This window comes from Hydra viridissima, unplaced genomic scaffold, assembly GCF_058129835.1.
Source record: "Hydra viridissima isolate aposymbiotic clone 2 unplaced genomic scaffold, HvirCarnegie_v1 scaffold_7, whole genome shotgun sequence".
In the NCBI taxonomy this organism is placed as follows: Eukaryota; Metazoa; Cnidaria; class Hydrozoa; order Anthoathecata; family Hydridae; genus Hydra; species Hydra viridissima.
The window spans coordinates 222737-238060 of NW_028324306.1; the positions used below are offsets into that span (position 1 = coordinate 222737).

The window sequence follows — 15324 nt, forward strand, 5'->3', positions numbered from 1 at the left end:
TCGAGCGTTTTAGAAGACTTTAGAAGATGGTTAACCAAAGTTAAAATGCAGAGTAAAGAAAACGCAGCTGCACACGTCAACAATGTGAACTTCATTTGGGTAAAAATTGATCCATCGCAAACGGTTTTAACCAAGTGCCTGTTTGTTGATCCAAACTTGTTGTCTGATTACTACGCTGCTCCTCTAACTAGAATAATGAAAGAGCAACAACGTCTACCTTACAAGGAGCAGAGTCAAACCATATTCAGCCACAGACGCTTGCCACCAAGTTAGCTTCTCTAAAACTTTACTTTACCTTCCTCATAACCAGGCGAATTTTTGCTGGTATGAACTTCACAGATCTGGAAATGGCTAAAGCTAAGATCAAAGAACTTTTGGACACCCTAAAGCCATTTGTCAGGCAACAGGAAGAAGACCTGAAAATTTACAAAAAAAGTAATGTCTTGACGCCATCTCTTATTGTGAGATACTTTAACAGCAAGCACGTAGTTGATATACGTTCGCGTCTCATTAACACTAACTATGTGCCCTCAATACTTGAAGTCGTTGATGTCAGAGACAACTTAATGATAATGATTTGCTTGATGAATGCTACAAGAGCCTCAAACTTAATTAGCATGACTATCGGTGACGTTGAGAAGGCATACCAAGACGAAAACTATCCGGATGCCTTTTGCATTCTTTCAACGCGCTACAAAACGTCGATGCTTTTCGGTGCAAAAATTATTGTTTTCGACCAGCCTTTGAAGAATGAGCACGAGGTTTTCATCAAAAACTATCTTCCTGTCTTAGTTAAGGCAAGGGAAGGCAAAGAAAAATCTTCAAACAATATATTTCAAACCAACAGAAAGTCTTCTATTTCCCATTCCGCAATATCTAACGGAATGACGAACTCCTTTAAAAAGGCTAACGTTTTTGAGAGTTGGAAGGGTTCGATGTCTAGTGCAAGAGTTTGTCCGACATGCATCAGAATGTCAGTGGCGACCGAGATGTGTGGAATCGGTGATGAAAAACTGGAGGAGTTTGCCAGAGTAAGCTTTTTAAATTTTACCACTTATTAAAAACATTTTTTTTACATGCAATAAATGCTTTTGTTAAATAGTTTCTCATTTAGCATTTCATGAAAAACAAGAACACCACCACGCAGAAGTTTTATATGGCTCATTTTGCAAATCGTCTGGCAACCTCCATTAGCTTGCGAGTCGGAAAGCAGTTCTCCGTGCTCCGTCTTACGAATCAACCATCCTCAAAAGATGTGAAGCACTGGCTCAAAGAAAATTCAAAAAAGATCAGGGAAGAGTTTCGGGAGGAGTATAATGACGAGGAGTTGATAAACTATATCAAAGACAGCCACTATGCTCCTCAGTCTGCTGAGTTTTCTTCAGAAGAGCGTAAGGAAACATTTTCAAATGTTGTTAATATAAAATTCATTTACAATTAGTTCAATATGTAAAGTTTGTTAACTATACCTTCAAACTAGAAGTGGACTGTGGTATAGAAGCCACCGCTCCAGGAGAAGCAAACATCAAAATCACTGATATTGGTTTAGAAAACAAATTTGAGCCTGAGAATGACGAAGGAAAACAAGTTCAAAGGGAAGTGAGTGCGTTAAAAGAAGAGAGCTGTTATAAAACAGCAGTGCTTGAGAGTAAAAGTACTCCATCACCGGCACCTGCAGAGACGTCGCTAGATGACTTAGTGTTAAAAGGTTGGTTAGTAAAAATCAAACAGTTTTGGGTAAGTAACACAAAACTTTTTAAAAACCTAGTCTAGTTTTTTTCTTTTTTTTTTTGCAGAGGCAGAACAACCAACGTTTGAAGATCGTGACAGTGAAAGGAGCAATAAGGCTCGTGAAACAAGAGACGATATATTAAGAGGTATAATCAAGAAGTTTCTAAAACTTGAAAATTCTTGCTTAAATAAAAAATCAAACTTTAAAACCTTTTTAAACTTTTATTTCCCAGAATTTGAAGCAAGCTCAAGTAAAGATTGGTACTCATCAAGAGCGTCTGAGCATTCTCGCTCCATGTTGCTCGCTGTGGCATTAACCGGCCACAGAATAATCATTTCTGGGGACATAACCAAAGCTGAATGGGATCATGCTTGCCTTGAGCGAGACCAATCGTTGCTTTCTCTCTTTCATAAAATGGAATGGCAGGACATTCGCTGCACTCTAAGAAACATGGTCAAAAAGTACCAAAAGGAAGTTGCTCACGCAATAAATAAATAAAATTCGCAATAAAGCCATAGCTTCGGCAATGAAAGTTTTCATACTTTCATTGCCGAATTGCACTGCAAAATTTTCAGAGTAAAACAAAATGTAATTTATTTAACTTTATTTATAGAAAAAAGCAAAAGAGCTGAAGCTTCCGGGCTGATCTTGGTCGATAACGTAGCTCTAGGAGGTACCTCATTTAAAACCGCTAGTTTGCTTTTCAACTCAAAACAAGGACTATAAAACTTCATTAAAATAAATCTTTATTTTAGATTTCGATAGGCAGCAACCAACAGATTGGTTTGTGTCGCGTTCAGGAAAGTTCCCTCGCACTTTCTATCTCGCAATATCTTACATTGCAAGAGAAGCTATTGTCACTGGAACAATAAAACGTAAAGACTGGCTAGATAACCTAAATCTCTTCAGCAGTAACGTTAAAAGCCAGTTCAGTAAAGTTTCTTGGGAAGAACATAGAACAATAATTAAAAATATGCATATTAAATATAAAAAAGAAAATGACCACAAATCCTATCAAAACTTTATAGATCTTGGTGAAAAATTTATCTTATCTTGTAAATAGCATAAAAGTTGTTGAAAATCTTGTTTTATGAAATAAAGAGAGCCCTTGTTTGCTACAAAATTGTATTTCGTCATTAGTTTTTATTACCATAGTATTATCAAAAAGCATTTGAAAAATCTAATTTTCGAGATTTAAAAATTAAATTGTTTGTAAAATAGAATAAAGACAAGCAAAAAAAGAAAATGCTGGCCAAAACCCAAATACTTACCAAACCTTTAAAAATCGAAAAACTATAACAAAATCATTAAAACAGCAAAATAATAAAAATTATAACCATCAACAACTAACTAATATCAATCAAAAAACAATTAAAAACTGTACCATTATACAAAAAAACACAAAAAATGCGGAGTAATAACATGGATAACCATAAACCATTTAGTATAATCAATTAAAAAACAATTGAAAACCGAAAAGAAACATCAAAAATACAAAACATGAGAAAGAATAACATATATAACCTTAAACCAATAAAATTAAACTAAAAAGCAATCAAAAACAAATTACAATCCAAATAACACAAAAGCTGCGGACAAATAATATATATAAACCATGGCTTATTATATAACAGGCCTTGCCAACGCGCGGCTTGCGTAAAAAACTGGAGGCAAGATTAAATTTATTACTTCGTAGTAATTTGCATTCTCAGTTAGGTGATTTTCGCATGAATATAATATTTGTATGATATATCTACTAAAAGTAACTTATAAAAAGTAAAAAGATGAATTTGTTATTTTTTTTTTTTTTTAATTTTGTTTATAACTAACATTGTAATATAACTAACAAATAACATTTATAACAATTTTAAATTAACTTAAATGTATCTAAAACTAATTATGTTTAAACAATTTAGCATATATATAGATTTACATTTTTCTATAATTTAATATTAGCATTTACCACAAAATTTGTTTATGGGTTTTTTAAGTATTAAAAATAAACTTTTGAGAAAAAAGAGATAAAATCTTTAGAGAATAAAAAGTAATTACAAGCTTTTTAAATATTTTACTAAACACTATTTTACAATTTTTGTTGAAAACATTGCAAGCATTTTACTTTGTGCTAAGTTTTATCAACTTCTGCTTTGGCTCCTTGTGTGAACGAGGTGAATAAAGTCGACAATAATTATTAAATATTTGTCATTGTTAATCCATGATGTCTTTGCATACCTAATGAATAAAATTTTGATAGCATCATAAGGAGGTTACACAGTGATGACCGACAAGTGTAATTATATACTTCATAAAAAAGAATGTAACAGTAAGTTGCCCATTGACAAACTTTGTCACCAGGAATTGTTAAACCTCCTCAATTTATGTCCTTTACAAAATTTCCATACGCTTCATAGAAATAAAAGGTGTCATCTGGATTTTCATCTTCACGAATAATGTACCCAGCAATATAAACTAATGACATTTTAATATCAACAGTCAATGAATCACACAGAGCAGGTAAATTGTCAATAACGTTGCAAATACCCTCACTTGGTAAAAATTTACATTCTGAACAAGAGTGATCTGAACCTAGATTGGCTAACACATCTGAACTTTTCTCAAACTTTAATAGCAACTTTGTACGGTATATAGTTACTTTATCAAGAACTTGTTGAACGGAAATAAAATAAGTTCCTCCTGAGCCTTGTCTTAATTTATTATTGCAGCGTCTCTTGTTAGCAATTTGACTCTTTTTCCTTTTTCTGTTGTTTTTTTTTTATTTGTATTGCAAAATCACCCATTGAAGAAAGTTTGCTTAAATTGTCATCATTAGCAGAAGCAATAACAGCTCGATTAGAATCTTTCAAACAAATGTCTGCATATGGACTGTGAACATTACAATTTTTCCAAAATTCAATGACTTTAGAGATGAAAATAATCTTCCCTTCATTTTCATGCAGGTCTGGATGACTTTTAATGCTGACAATGTTTCATCGCAAAACACTTGCAGACAAGTGATAACTTTTTCTTTCAATCGGCTTTGGATAAACAGAAACTTCCTTTAATTTAGATATTTTAACAATGTTTTTCGTTTCAAGCTTATACAAATTAATAATATCAACCCATCGTGCTATTTTTTTTCTCCATCAATATAAAATTCAAGTTCTTGATTTTTTTCTGTGATCCAGTTATTACGCATATTATTTAATAAACGAACATAATCAAATAAAAGAAAAATGTTGTCTTTAGTACACCATGCTTCTTTTTTTTCAAAATAATTATAAAACTTCTGATTGACTCTGTTACCATCACAGACAATAGCAACAACATTGCCCCCATTACTTTTAATTGCAACAAGAATCAGGGTTGTCTGTTCAAAAAGAAACTCAGCATCAAGTTCTCTGACTGGTAACATTTTGTAAAGAAACTTTGATCCATTAAACAATGTTACAACCAAAAAGCTCAGTACTGTGTTTGCTAATAGATGAGGTTTGTTAACTGATTTACCAAATACTATGCCACCATGATACTGCAACATTGGTTTAACATTAACCTGATCAAGAAGCAAAATGCATGTTTTTTTTCTATCATCTCTAAGATTAGAGAAAATATGTCTGATTAAGTGGTATCATCTAAAGATTTACATTTAGATGTAATTCTTCCTAAAGTAGGTAAACTTGGAAGTTCAAAATCTTCTCTGATGCAATAGAAGGCTGATCGTGAAAGAGAAAAATACTCAAATGCTCGCCCAATTGTTTTGACTGGATACTTTTTTCCCCCAATACATGTTTTATTCATTGACAAAATTTGTTGATATACAACTTCTTTTTTGGGTGTTATTTCACAACAATTTAAAAATCTTAATGCTTCATGGATATGAGAAAATTTGTTCATAATATAAACTCGGTTAGATGATAAAGTCTCAATGAAATGCTTCAAAAGTGAGATCTTCATTTATGCAAAGAAGAAATCTAGGAATAGCACTTTCCTTTAAAAAGTCTGAAGACTGAATATATAATATATCATTGTATAAATAATTAATAATAGCAAAATTAAATTCATTGTTTTTTAACTTTTCATACAAAACATTAATACTTTCTCTTTTTTCTTGAGAATTAAATATTGCTAACTCATCCTCTTCTTGCCAGCGAACACTATTAAGACTTTTTGATGATTTCTAAGTGGCATGGGTGCAGTAGGAACTAAGCTTGGCTTTATGCAATTAAATACCGACGGAGTATCACGAGGTCTCAGCTTCCCATAAACAGTAACAGTTGAATAATTTTTTGGCCAATGTCTTTCACATACTACGGTGTTATTTGTATCAGGAATATTATCTCTTGGTATTGTAACTATCCAACGTTTTCGTTCTTCAATGTTTCTTGGAAGTCTAAATGTTTTAACTCTATTCTGAGGATTATAATTGCCATTGCAAATTGTTACACAACATCGACGAACCATTTTCTAAATACTAAAATTAATCCCTTGCTTAATCCTTCACCTCTCAACTGACTTTTTTTTTTTAAATTTGGAAAATAGTTAAAATATTGACGGGTGTTTAATTATTGTAAATTTTATGCAATTATTAAATTTTTGCATAAATATATATATTCAACTTAAATTAATTTTATTTGAAAAATTTTTAAATGAAAATTATTTCATCAATTTTATAATAATTATTTATTAATGTTGTATAAATATTGTTACCGAAAAACCATCCCCGTATTTATTTTGTAAAACTGTTTTCTAGCTTTTCAAATATAAAACTATCTTGCCTCCAGTTTTTTACGCAAGCCGCGTGTTGGCAAGGCCTGTTATACAGTAAGCCATGATATAAACATAAACCACTAAGTATAACTAATTAACAAGTAATAAAAAACCGAATAACTGTACAAAAAACTAAAAAGAAGCAATTCAAAAACAATTATATCCACGACAGAACCTAAATCCATAATATAAACTAAAAACCTAAAAACTGCTAACTGAAACAAAGACTAACCATTTAAAAATAGAGGGTGACAAAACTGGTTCATAGGGTTACAAGATTGTCACCCTTAATATCAGTTTTAACAAAACGCACCCTTGATACCAGTGTTGTCACAACCCGATAAGTCTTGAATCACTCCGTACCCCAGATACCAGTCTTGGTACCCCCGAAACCAGTTATTTTTCCGCAACTATAGCCCTAACCCTAACCCTAACCCTAACTTACCCTAACTGCCCGATATCGCTTCGTTTCTCAGACGCCTACATCATCAAAGCATTTGCCAACAACTCGCTCTACAAAAAGTGATAAGTTGCTTTCCATAGCGTCATTTTTAAAACAACAAAAGTCTGCATCATCTTCTACTTCTTCAAGTTTTTCTCCTCCTCGATCTCCTGCAAGATCTAAACAAACTAAGGTATCAAAATCTAACCCAGCTTCTTCTCTTCTTGAAAAAGCTAGTTCTTTTACCAGGGATACTTTTTCTTCGCCAGCGAAAAAACAAAAGCTGGCCGTTGCAGAGCCAGGCAACCCTGAGATGGAGAGTTCGGACGAAGACCTTTGCCTGACGACCGAAAAAAAGTTAATGCTTGATAATTATGTTGGAGACTCTAACTTTTTTCCAACCGAACGCTTCGATGGGGCATTTAAAGATGGCCTAAGCAGTGACCAACTCTCTATCTGCCAAAAACAACTTCAATTTTGACTGACTGAAATTGAAAAAGATCTTGTAAAATTTTTCGGCGATAAAGATAGGGTAAGTTTATTGTTCGATTAAACATTTTATGCTTGTGCAAAGCCGTTAAATTTTTGTATTTGTTTAAATCTTGCCATTTCAATTTTATTTTAAGGTCACATATTTTAAAACAAAGGACGGCATGTCCAATTATCGCGTGAAGTGTGTTGTAGAGGGCTGTGGAGCTCGAAGCACTCGTTTGCGAAGACATCTGTGTGAAAAGCATAACTTCTCACAAAAGGCTGCACAATTGCAAGTCTTTACTTCGTAAGGCAGTTCAAATGTCTTTCTAAAATCTTAAAAGTTAGACACCTTCCGCATATGTGTGACATGTGTCAACAGTGGTTTGATCGAATTGACAACCACATCTCAACGAAGCACCATCTTGAGAGGGGAAGGTAAGGGGATTTGCAGCACTATATTAAAAGAATATTTATATTTCAAATTGCAGTTTTGTAATTTAGATAAGTCGTGCAGACCATCATAAGTTACTTTCATACTTTTCAGTGAGAAGTTTAAACAAGTGCTACAGCAAATGAAAGATGCCTCTAAGCAGTTCCTTGCAGAGCGCAGATTGGATTATTCCAAAAGTTACGGTATGTGTCATACTTTTTATTAAAAATATTTCAAATAGCAGAAGTTTTTCAACCTTTAAAACAAAAGTACATAAGTAAAGTTACTCTTACAGTTTCTTAATCTTAAAAGGTTATGAATTTTTACTCTTAACTAATACTTTCATTGTGCACAATGCATAGATCCTGTTCCAAAAAAAAAAACAGCTTGTGCGAACTGTTCAATCAAAAAATCTTGAAACTGTTGATGATATGGAGGCTGGTCCTTCAGGAGCAGCATTCAGTAAAAGTAAGTATTTAACTAATTGATTTGTCATAGCTGTTTCATGTTTACTTTTTTTTTTTTTTTTTTTCCATATTTGTTTGTTACAGATCCAGTTCTATCAGAATACTCTTCCTCCAATGAAGAGAGAGAGGCTGTGTCGAGGAAGAAGAAAATCGTGAAAAAGTTCTCCGCTAACGTTAGCAGTGATGAAGGAGGCAAGTGGGCCGCGAAAACAGGATTTTCCGTTAGAGGTATACTATGAATATAAAAAAAAAATGGTTTGGCGTTTTAACACAGTCAAACAAGTAATTTAAAACCTTTTTTTTTGTTGTTATTCTCTGTTTAGCCAAATCTTCGTTGCCAACTGAAAAGGCGAAGGCGGAAAGTGTCTTGAAAAGTGCGATACCTTTATCGTTTGTTGAAAAACGACGATTTAAGGTGTCGCACTTAACATTCTTGTATTATTACACAGCTGCTGTGCCTCTGTTGGAAGACTTCAAGAGGTGGCTATGCCTTGTCAAAATGCAGCAAAAAACTAATGCTGCTCTGCATGTGAGCCCCGTTACACCTCTGTGGATCTTGTCAGACCCCTCCTTGAAAGTGCTATAGACCAAAGACCTCATACCCAGCCTTTAACAATTGTCAGCAACCTGGGGTCGCTCAGAATGTTTTTGGAGTTTGTACTTACGAGGAGAATTTATGCAGGGATGAAAAACTCTGACATCGACGTCATAAAAGGTAAAATCAGTGAAATCATCTCGATGCTGAAACCCTTGGTTAAGCAAAGAGAGATGGACCTGAAGACTCTTAAAAGATCTAACGTCCTTACTGAAGCAGTCATGCAAAAATATTTCAACAGTAAGCACGTTAAAGACGTTCGGAAAAAACTGCTTCATCTGGACTACTTGCCAAACAAACTTGATGTCGCCGATGCCAGAGACTACCTGTTGGTGATGATTTGTATGTTCAACGCTACAAGGGCTTCAAATCTCATCAATATGATGTGTAGCGATGTGGAGTCCATGGTGCAGGATGAAACGTACCCTGACGCACGGTGTTTCAAGTCTGACAGGTACAAAATCTCCTTGCTCTACGGCACAAAAGTGATCATTGTCGATGAATCGTTGAAGCACGAGTTGGAAAAGTTTGTTATGGACTACGTGCCGGTTCTGCGTCCTTTTTCTGACTCCACCAAACAACCACTCTTTGGAACGGTGCGGAAGTCTAAGATTTCGCATTCCGCGATTTCAAACGGAATGACGAAATCTTTCTGTTAGGCAGAGGTATTTACCGCGGCTACCGACTTTAATCGCGTCTGTCCCACACGAATCAGTGTCCATCGCAACAGAGATGTGTGGGATTGGCGAGGAAAACTTGGCAGAGTTTGCAACAGTAAGCTATTCCGTAGTTTTCTTACACGCTGTTGCTTATATCTACAAACTAGTTTATAATTGTTTTTTTTTTTTTTAACATTTAGACATTTATGAAGAACAAACCATCAACTACTGAAAAGTTCTGTGTTGCTCGCTTTGCCAATCGAGCTGCTGCTTCGATCAGTTTGAGAGTGGGTGAGAAGTTCAACATCCGCAGAAAAACCGAGAACCCCTCAACAAAAGATCTAAAAGCTTGGATTGCACAAACCTCCAAGTACATTGAAGAGGAGTTCGAGGTTAAGTATGAGGATGACGAACTTGCTCAGTATCTTGAGGCACACTTTAATGCTCCAATTCAATTGAAAACGTCAATTGAAAATCGTTATTTTGTTTTAGAAACAGAACTTTTCATTTCTCATGACAACGCTGCAGTAAGAGACGAAACTGTCTCTGAAGCAATTGAGGATGAAAGAACAGGTAATACATTATTGAATGTTTCAAGTCAGTAGTATAAACTTTTTATTTAATACAAATTGAAACATTTATTTTCAACTTAAACTGCTTACATTTCAGATATTGACTTTGTGATAAGTGAAAGTCGAAGTAATAGTAAGTCAGAAGAGTCAGAGGAGTACGCAGGTAACGCATTTAAAAATGCTAATTTTTTGTTTACATTCGTTTTTTATTTATTAATTTTTCTCTCGCCCAACTATATTTATCAAAAACTTGTTTTAGTTATAACAAATAAGTCTGATACCGATTCGGTAATAAATAAAACGGATACAAGCTTCACAAGCAAGTCAACAGGTAATGTATTTAAGTAAAAAAACGTTTGGAATTTGAATGCAATTTTAAGTAATGCATATTAATAACTGTGTTTTTCTGGCTAATAACTTTTTGCAGAAAAGAAAGCGCAAGGAAAGAGAGTGAGCAAAGCCAGAGTGAGCAAAGAAATTGCAACAGTTGGTAAGTTTAAATGTGGTGTTTTTAAAATGAAATAACAATTTTTATGTGCTTAGAAGTTTAATAAACAAGGCATGTTTATATCGTTTAGATGAGTTGAATATACCAAATGAAAATGATTGGTATAAATCAAGGGGCTCGAAATTTAAAAGAACAACGTTCCTGGCCATTACACTCACCGGCCAGAGAATGATAATTTCGGAGACTATAATCAAAGGTGAGTGGGAATCGGCGAAAACCGAAACAGAAGGTCTCTCAACATTTTATGCAAACATTCCGTGGCAAGAACTACGATGTATACTGCGTAACATGGCAGCAAAATATTAAACTGAAGCCTGTCACGGAAGTTTTCGAAAGTACATAGCCTATAGGCAAACTTTATGGAACATATGCAACAGTTCTTGAAAAAATAAAAAACTAAAATTAAATAATGCCGTTTTTAATACATTTGTAATCCCTAAAACCTTTGAAAACTTACCATATTTACAAAAAAAAAAGAAAACCAACCTTAATAACCCAAATAATACTCAAAACATCCAACAAAAAGTAAAATATCCACAAAGCAATACAATAAAAGTTAGGTTTGGCGTTAGGGTGAAACCGAACCCCTACTATTTTGTTCAAAACCCCTAAAAAACAATCCTTACACCATGTTAAACCACTTATATTCATTATCACCTACTAAAAAACACCTAAACAATCCTAAAAACATCCAACAAAAAGTTAAAAAACTACAAACCAATACAATAAAAGTTAGGTTTAGCGTAAGGGTGAAACCGAACCCCAACTTTTTTTTTTATTACTGTAATGTAATAAAAGTAATAGCAGTTATTTAAAATCTTAGGTATTTTTCCTTTGGCAATCCAAAATTTTTCTTCCTTACACAAAATTAAACAACTATAAAAACTGAATTCAAAAATAAATAAAAAATGTATATAAATAATGAAAGTTTTAAATATTTTTTCTTTATTAATAATATTGAGTTTAAAATTGTGTTATAAACGTGGATTAAGATTAAGTTTAAAAATAATTTTAGTATGTTGAATCGAAGTCAATAAAGACATCTAAAAAACGGAAACTATCGCCATCAAATGTGGATAATTACATGAGCAACATGTCTAAGCTTGGTGAACAAATTGTTGCAACCGGACAGCAAATAGCGTTTGCTTTTAATCCAACAAGGCAAACTGATCAACCTCTTTCGGAAAGTATTGCTGTAACCTTAGGAGGCATTGCTGAATCAAAGGGAATATCTTGCGAACTCATTTGAAAAGATTGTGAGTCCCATTAAAGAGATTGCTTCAGCTATCTAAAATAATCAATAAATGTAATTATATTTCTTAATGTAAATTTATAATTAAATGTAAACTTATTATTGTCGACTGATAGATGATTTTTATTGACTTTATTTCTTATTATTGATCATATCAACATTGATAAGTAGGGTTTATTACTTTTTAATTACACTAATCATTTTAAACCAACTTCACTATATACACACTACCCATACATATAGACAGCAAAAGCAAACATAGAAACCCCCAAAAAATAGTTAATAAAGTTAAATAAGACACTCATAACGCTCAGAAACATATAATTTAGAAAATAATATACTAATAACTCGCTGAAAAAGATTTAATGAAATGTTTCTTTCTCCATAATAGGTGTTAGTTTTTACATAAAACAAGATTATTTTTTTAAGTACTTCATGAGACACAGTGATGTCTATTGGAAAACAAATAGCTTTTTAAATTATTTCTTCTAACTATACCAAGTCGAGTTTGGTTGGTTTGTCTTCGACCAACACAAGAACAGTTGCCATTATCTTCAGTGTTACCATCATTTGCATCCTCAACAACTTCTATGGTATCTGGATCTTTTAAACCGAGTGAATTACACATGTTTTCGAGTATTACACAAGTAAATATTATTGAGCAGCACTTGGATGGGGTATATTGAAGTGTTCCACCACTTTTATGTAGACACCTGCATCGGTTTTTAAGACATCCAAAACAACGTTCTACTTCATTTCGAACACTTGAGTGAGTTTTGTTGAACAATATTTCTTTAGGGTCTAATGCAGGACTAAATGGAGTAATCATGACAGGTGATAACCCATAGCCTGAATCACCAAAAAGAAACCCTGAAGCTGGATCGACCTCCAATTTCTGATTCAAAGTTGAATTTGAATAAACAAAAGCGTCGTGACATGATCCTGGAAATTTGATAACAGCATCTCTGAACTGCCCATCCGGGTCAACAACAAATTGGCAATTTATAGCAGAATAGCCCTTTCTATAAAATAAAGTTTTTTATGAGTACAGAACTAAAACTAAACTTTTTTAAATCTTATAGAAAATAAATCTAAATTTATAAAATAAATGTTTGCATCTGGTAGCATAACTTCAAATTTAACACCTCCTTTATGATATTTGAAAGGGCCTATTTAAAAAAAAAAATCAAAGCGTATGCTCTTTAAGGTTGGTTTCCATATATTTAAAAATGTCGTGCGACAGTCGTGCGACTGTCGCAAAACAGTCGCGCGACCTTACGGAAACATAGGTTGTGCGACAAGTTTTGTCTTGCAAGACTGTTTTATGGTCGTGCCATGGGTGTCGCAGAAATAGAAAAAATTTTATCTCTACGACAATTATCGCGCGACCCTAAAATACGATTGGTTGATTATTTCGAAAACCTAATATTAAAGAAAATAAATTTTCACATATCAACAAAAAATGGAACTTGAACAAGAAAGGGTTATCAAAGAATTCAGCAAAGAAAGTTTTATGCAGGAAGTGCAGAAGTATCCTGTGCTGTACGACAAATTTGATACTGATTTTAAGAACAGTATTATTTAAAAAAATGCTTGGACAGCCATTGGTGTTTTGTTTGGTTTAACTGACCAAGAATGTGAGTCAAAGTACAAAAATATATGATCGGCTTATGGACGCTTTTTAAGAAAAAAAAGTACACCTTCTGGCTCAGGGCGAATTTTTATCAGTAAAGAGTATGATTTTTTGCAGTGGTTAAATATTTACATTGACCATAGAGATACCACAACTAATGTTGGAGATAAAGCAATAACAACAGAATCACCAATGTCTTGTATAAGTTATGAAACTAATGACGAAGAAGTTAGTAATCAGGCAGAAGTAGGAAATGAAAATTTAAGTGAAAATACAAGTGAGTTGAATTTTTCTTCTAATACACACAAATCAAATACTTTCAGTAATCAACAAAAATCGTTAAATGAAATAAAATCTCCAATAAATAACAGAAAAAAACAATTTAAAAGATCTCCATCTGATGAAAACACAAAAATACAAGATGCAATACTTAGTACTATGAACAATATTAATGCAACATTAGGAGGTAGTGCACATGAAGAAAGCGACGATATTACACATTTTTGTAAATCTTTTTGTGCTACAATCAAAAGGCTACCTCCTAAAACACAAGCAGTTGCTAAAATAAACATACAGCAATATTTAGCTGCTCTGGAGTTTCCAGATATTGTCAACTGATATACAATTTGTTTATTTTTGTTAACAGCTGTTTAATATTTTGTTATACATATTTTAAACCATTATTTCAAAATATTAATAATACAAACAAAAGATTGTTTTTTTTTTTCATTGTTCCAAAAAAACTCTATTTCCTGCTAGATTGTGTACACAGCTAGTTACATAGTTATGTTGCCATGACAATGATCCACTTGGATGATTAAAATACTCTGTTAGTGTTAATCTTACAGTGTTAGCATCTGTTGTGTATCGATTGCTTATACATCGAGGTAAAATATGTAAAGCATTACCTTCACATGTTATTTTCCTCCAGTCTCCAGGGATAACATCACCAGAATTTGTCTCTAAATCAACAAATCCAGATGGTAAATAGTTAATGCCATCATTGATCCTTAAATAATTATGTAAACAAATTGCAGCTTTTATAATGTTTTTAATATTTTCTGGGGTTGCTTTTATTGGACGTCTAAATACTCTTCATTTAGCTACCATAATTCCAAATGTGTTTTCAATTGTTCGTCTAGTCCTAGATAATCGATAGTTAAAAATACGTTCTTTGATTGTCAAATTTTTACCAGAAAAAGGCTTCATTACCCATGATTTCAACGCAAAAATATCATCACCAACTAGTACTGGTGGTACTTGTGTGCCATTTGGTAGCTGTCGGTTTTTAGGAAGTTTGAATAAGTTGTTCTTGAAAGCTTTACCCATTTTACTTTCATTGAATATAGAAGCATCGTTATCTCTGCCATAGCTACCTATATCTACCAAAGTAAAGCAATATTTTGCATCACATATGGCTACCAAAACCATACTGTGATAGTTTTTGTAGTTGTAATATGCTGATCCACTCAAACTAGGAGCTTCTATACACACGTTTACCATCTATGGCCCCTATACAATTAGGAAAGTTCCATTCATTTTCAATTTCGTTTGCTAATTTTTCCCACTCATTTGATGTACTTGGTGCCTTTAGATAACATGGTTGTAATACATCCCAAATGGCCTTTAATGTTTCATTTATAATGTTGCACACTGTTGTTCTGCCCAGTCTAAAGTAATAAGCTTGTGTTTGTTGTGAATCTCCAGTAGCCAAGTATCTCAGTGTCACAGTCAATCGTTCTGAGGGTGATATAGTTTGACGGCTTCGACATGACTTTTTTGTAATGCTAGGTGCA

At 33.3% G+C, this 15324-nt stretch overlaps 2 pseudogenes; one reads left to right on the top strand and one right to left on the bottom strand.

Moving 5' to 3' along the window:
- Positions 1–4859: 4859 nt before the first annotated feature.
- LOC149885484 (uncharacterized) lies at positions 4860–6190 on the bottom strand (annotated as a pseudogene).
- A 7218-nt stretch (positions 6191–13408) lies between these two features.
- On the top strand, positions 13409–14146 carry LOC145196228 (uncharacterized; annotated as a pseudogene).
- Positions 14147–15324: the final 1178 nt, after the last annotated feature.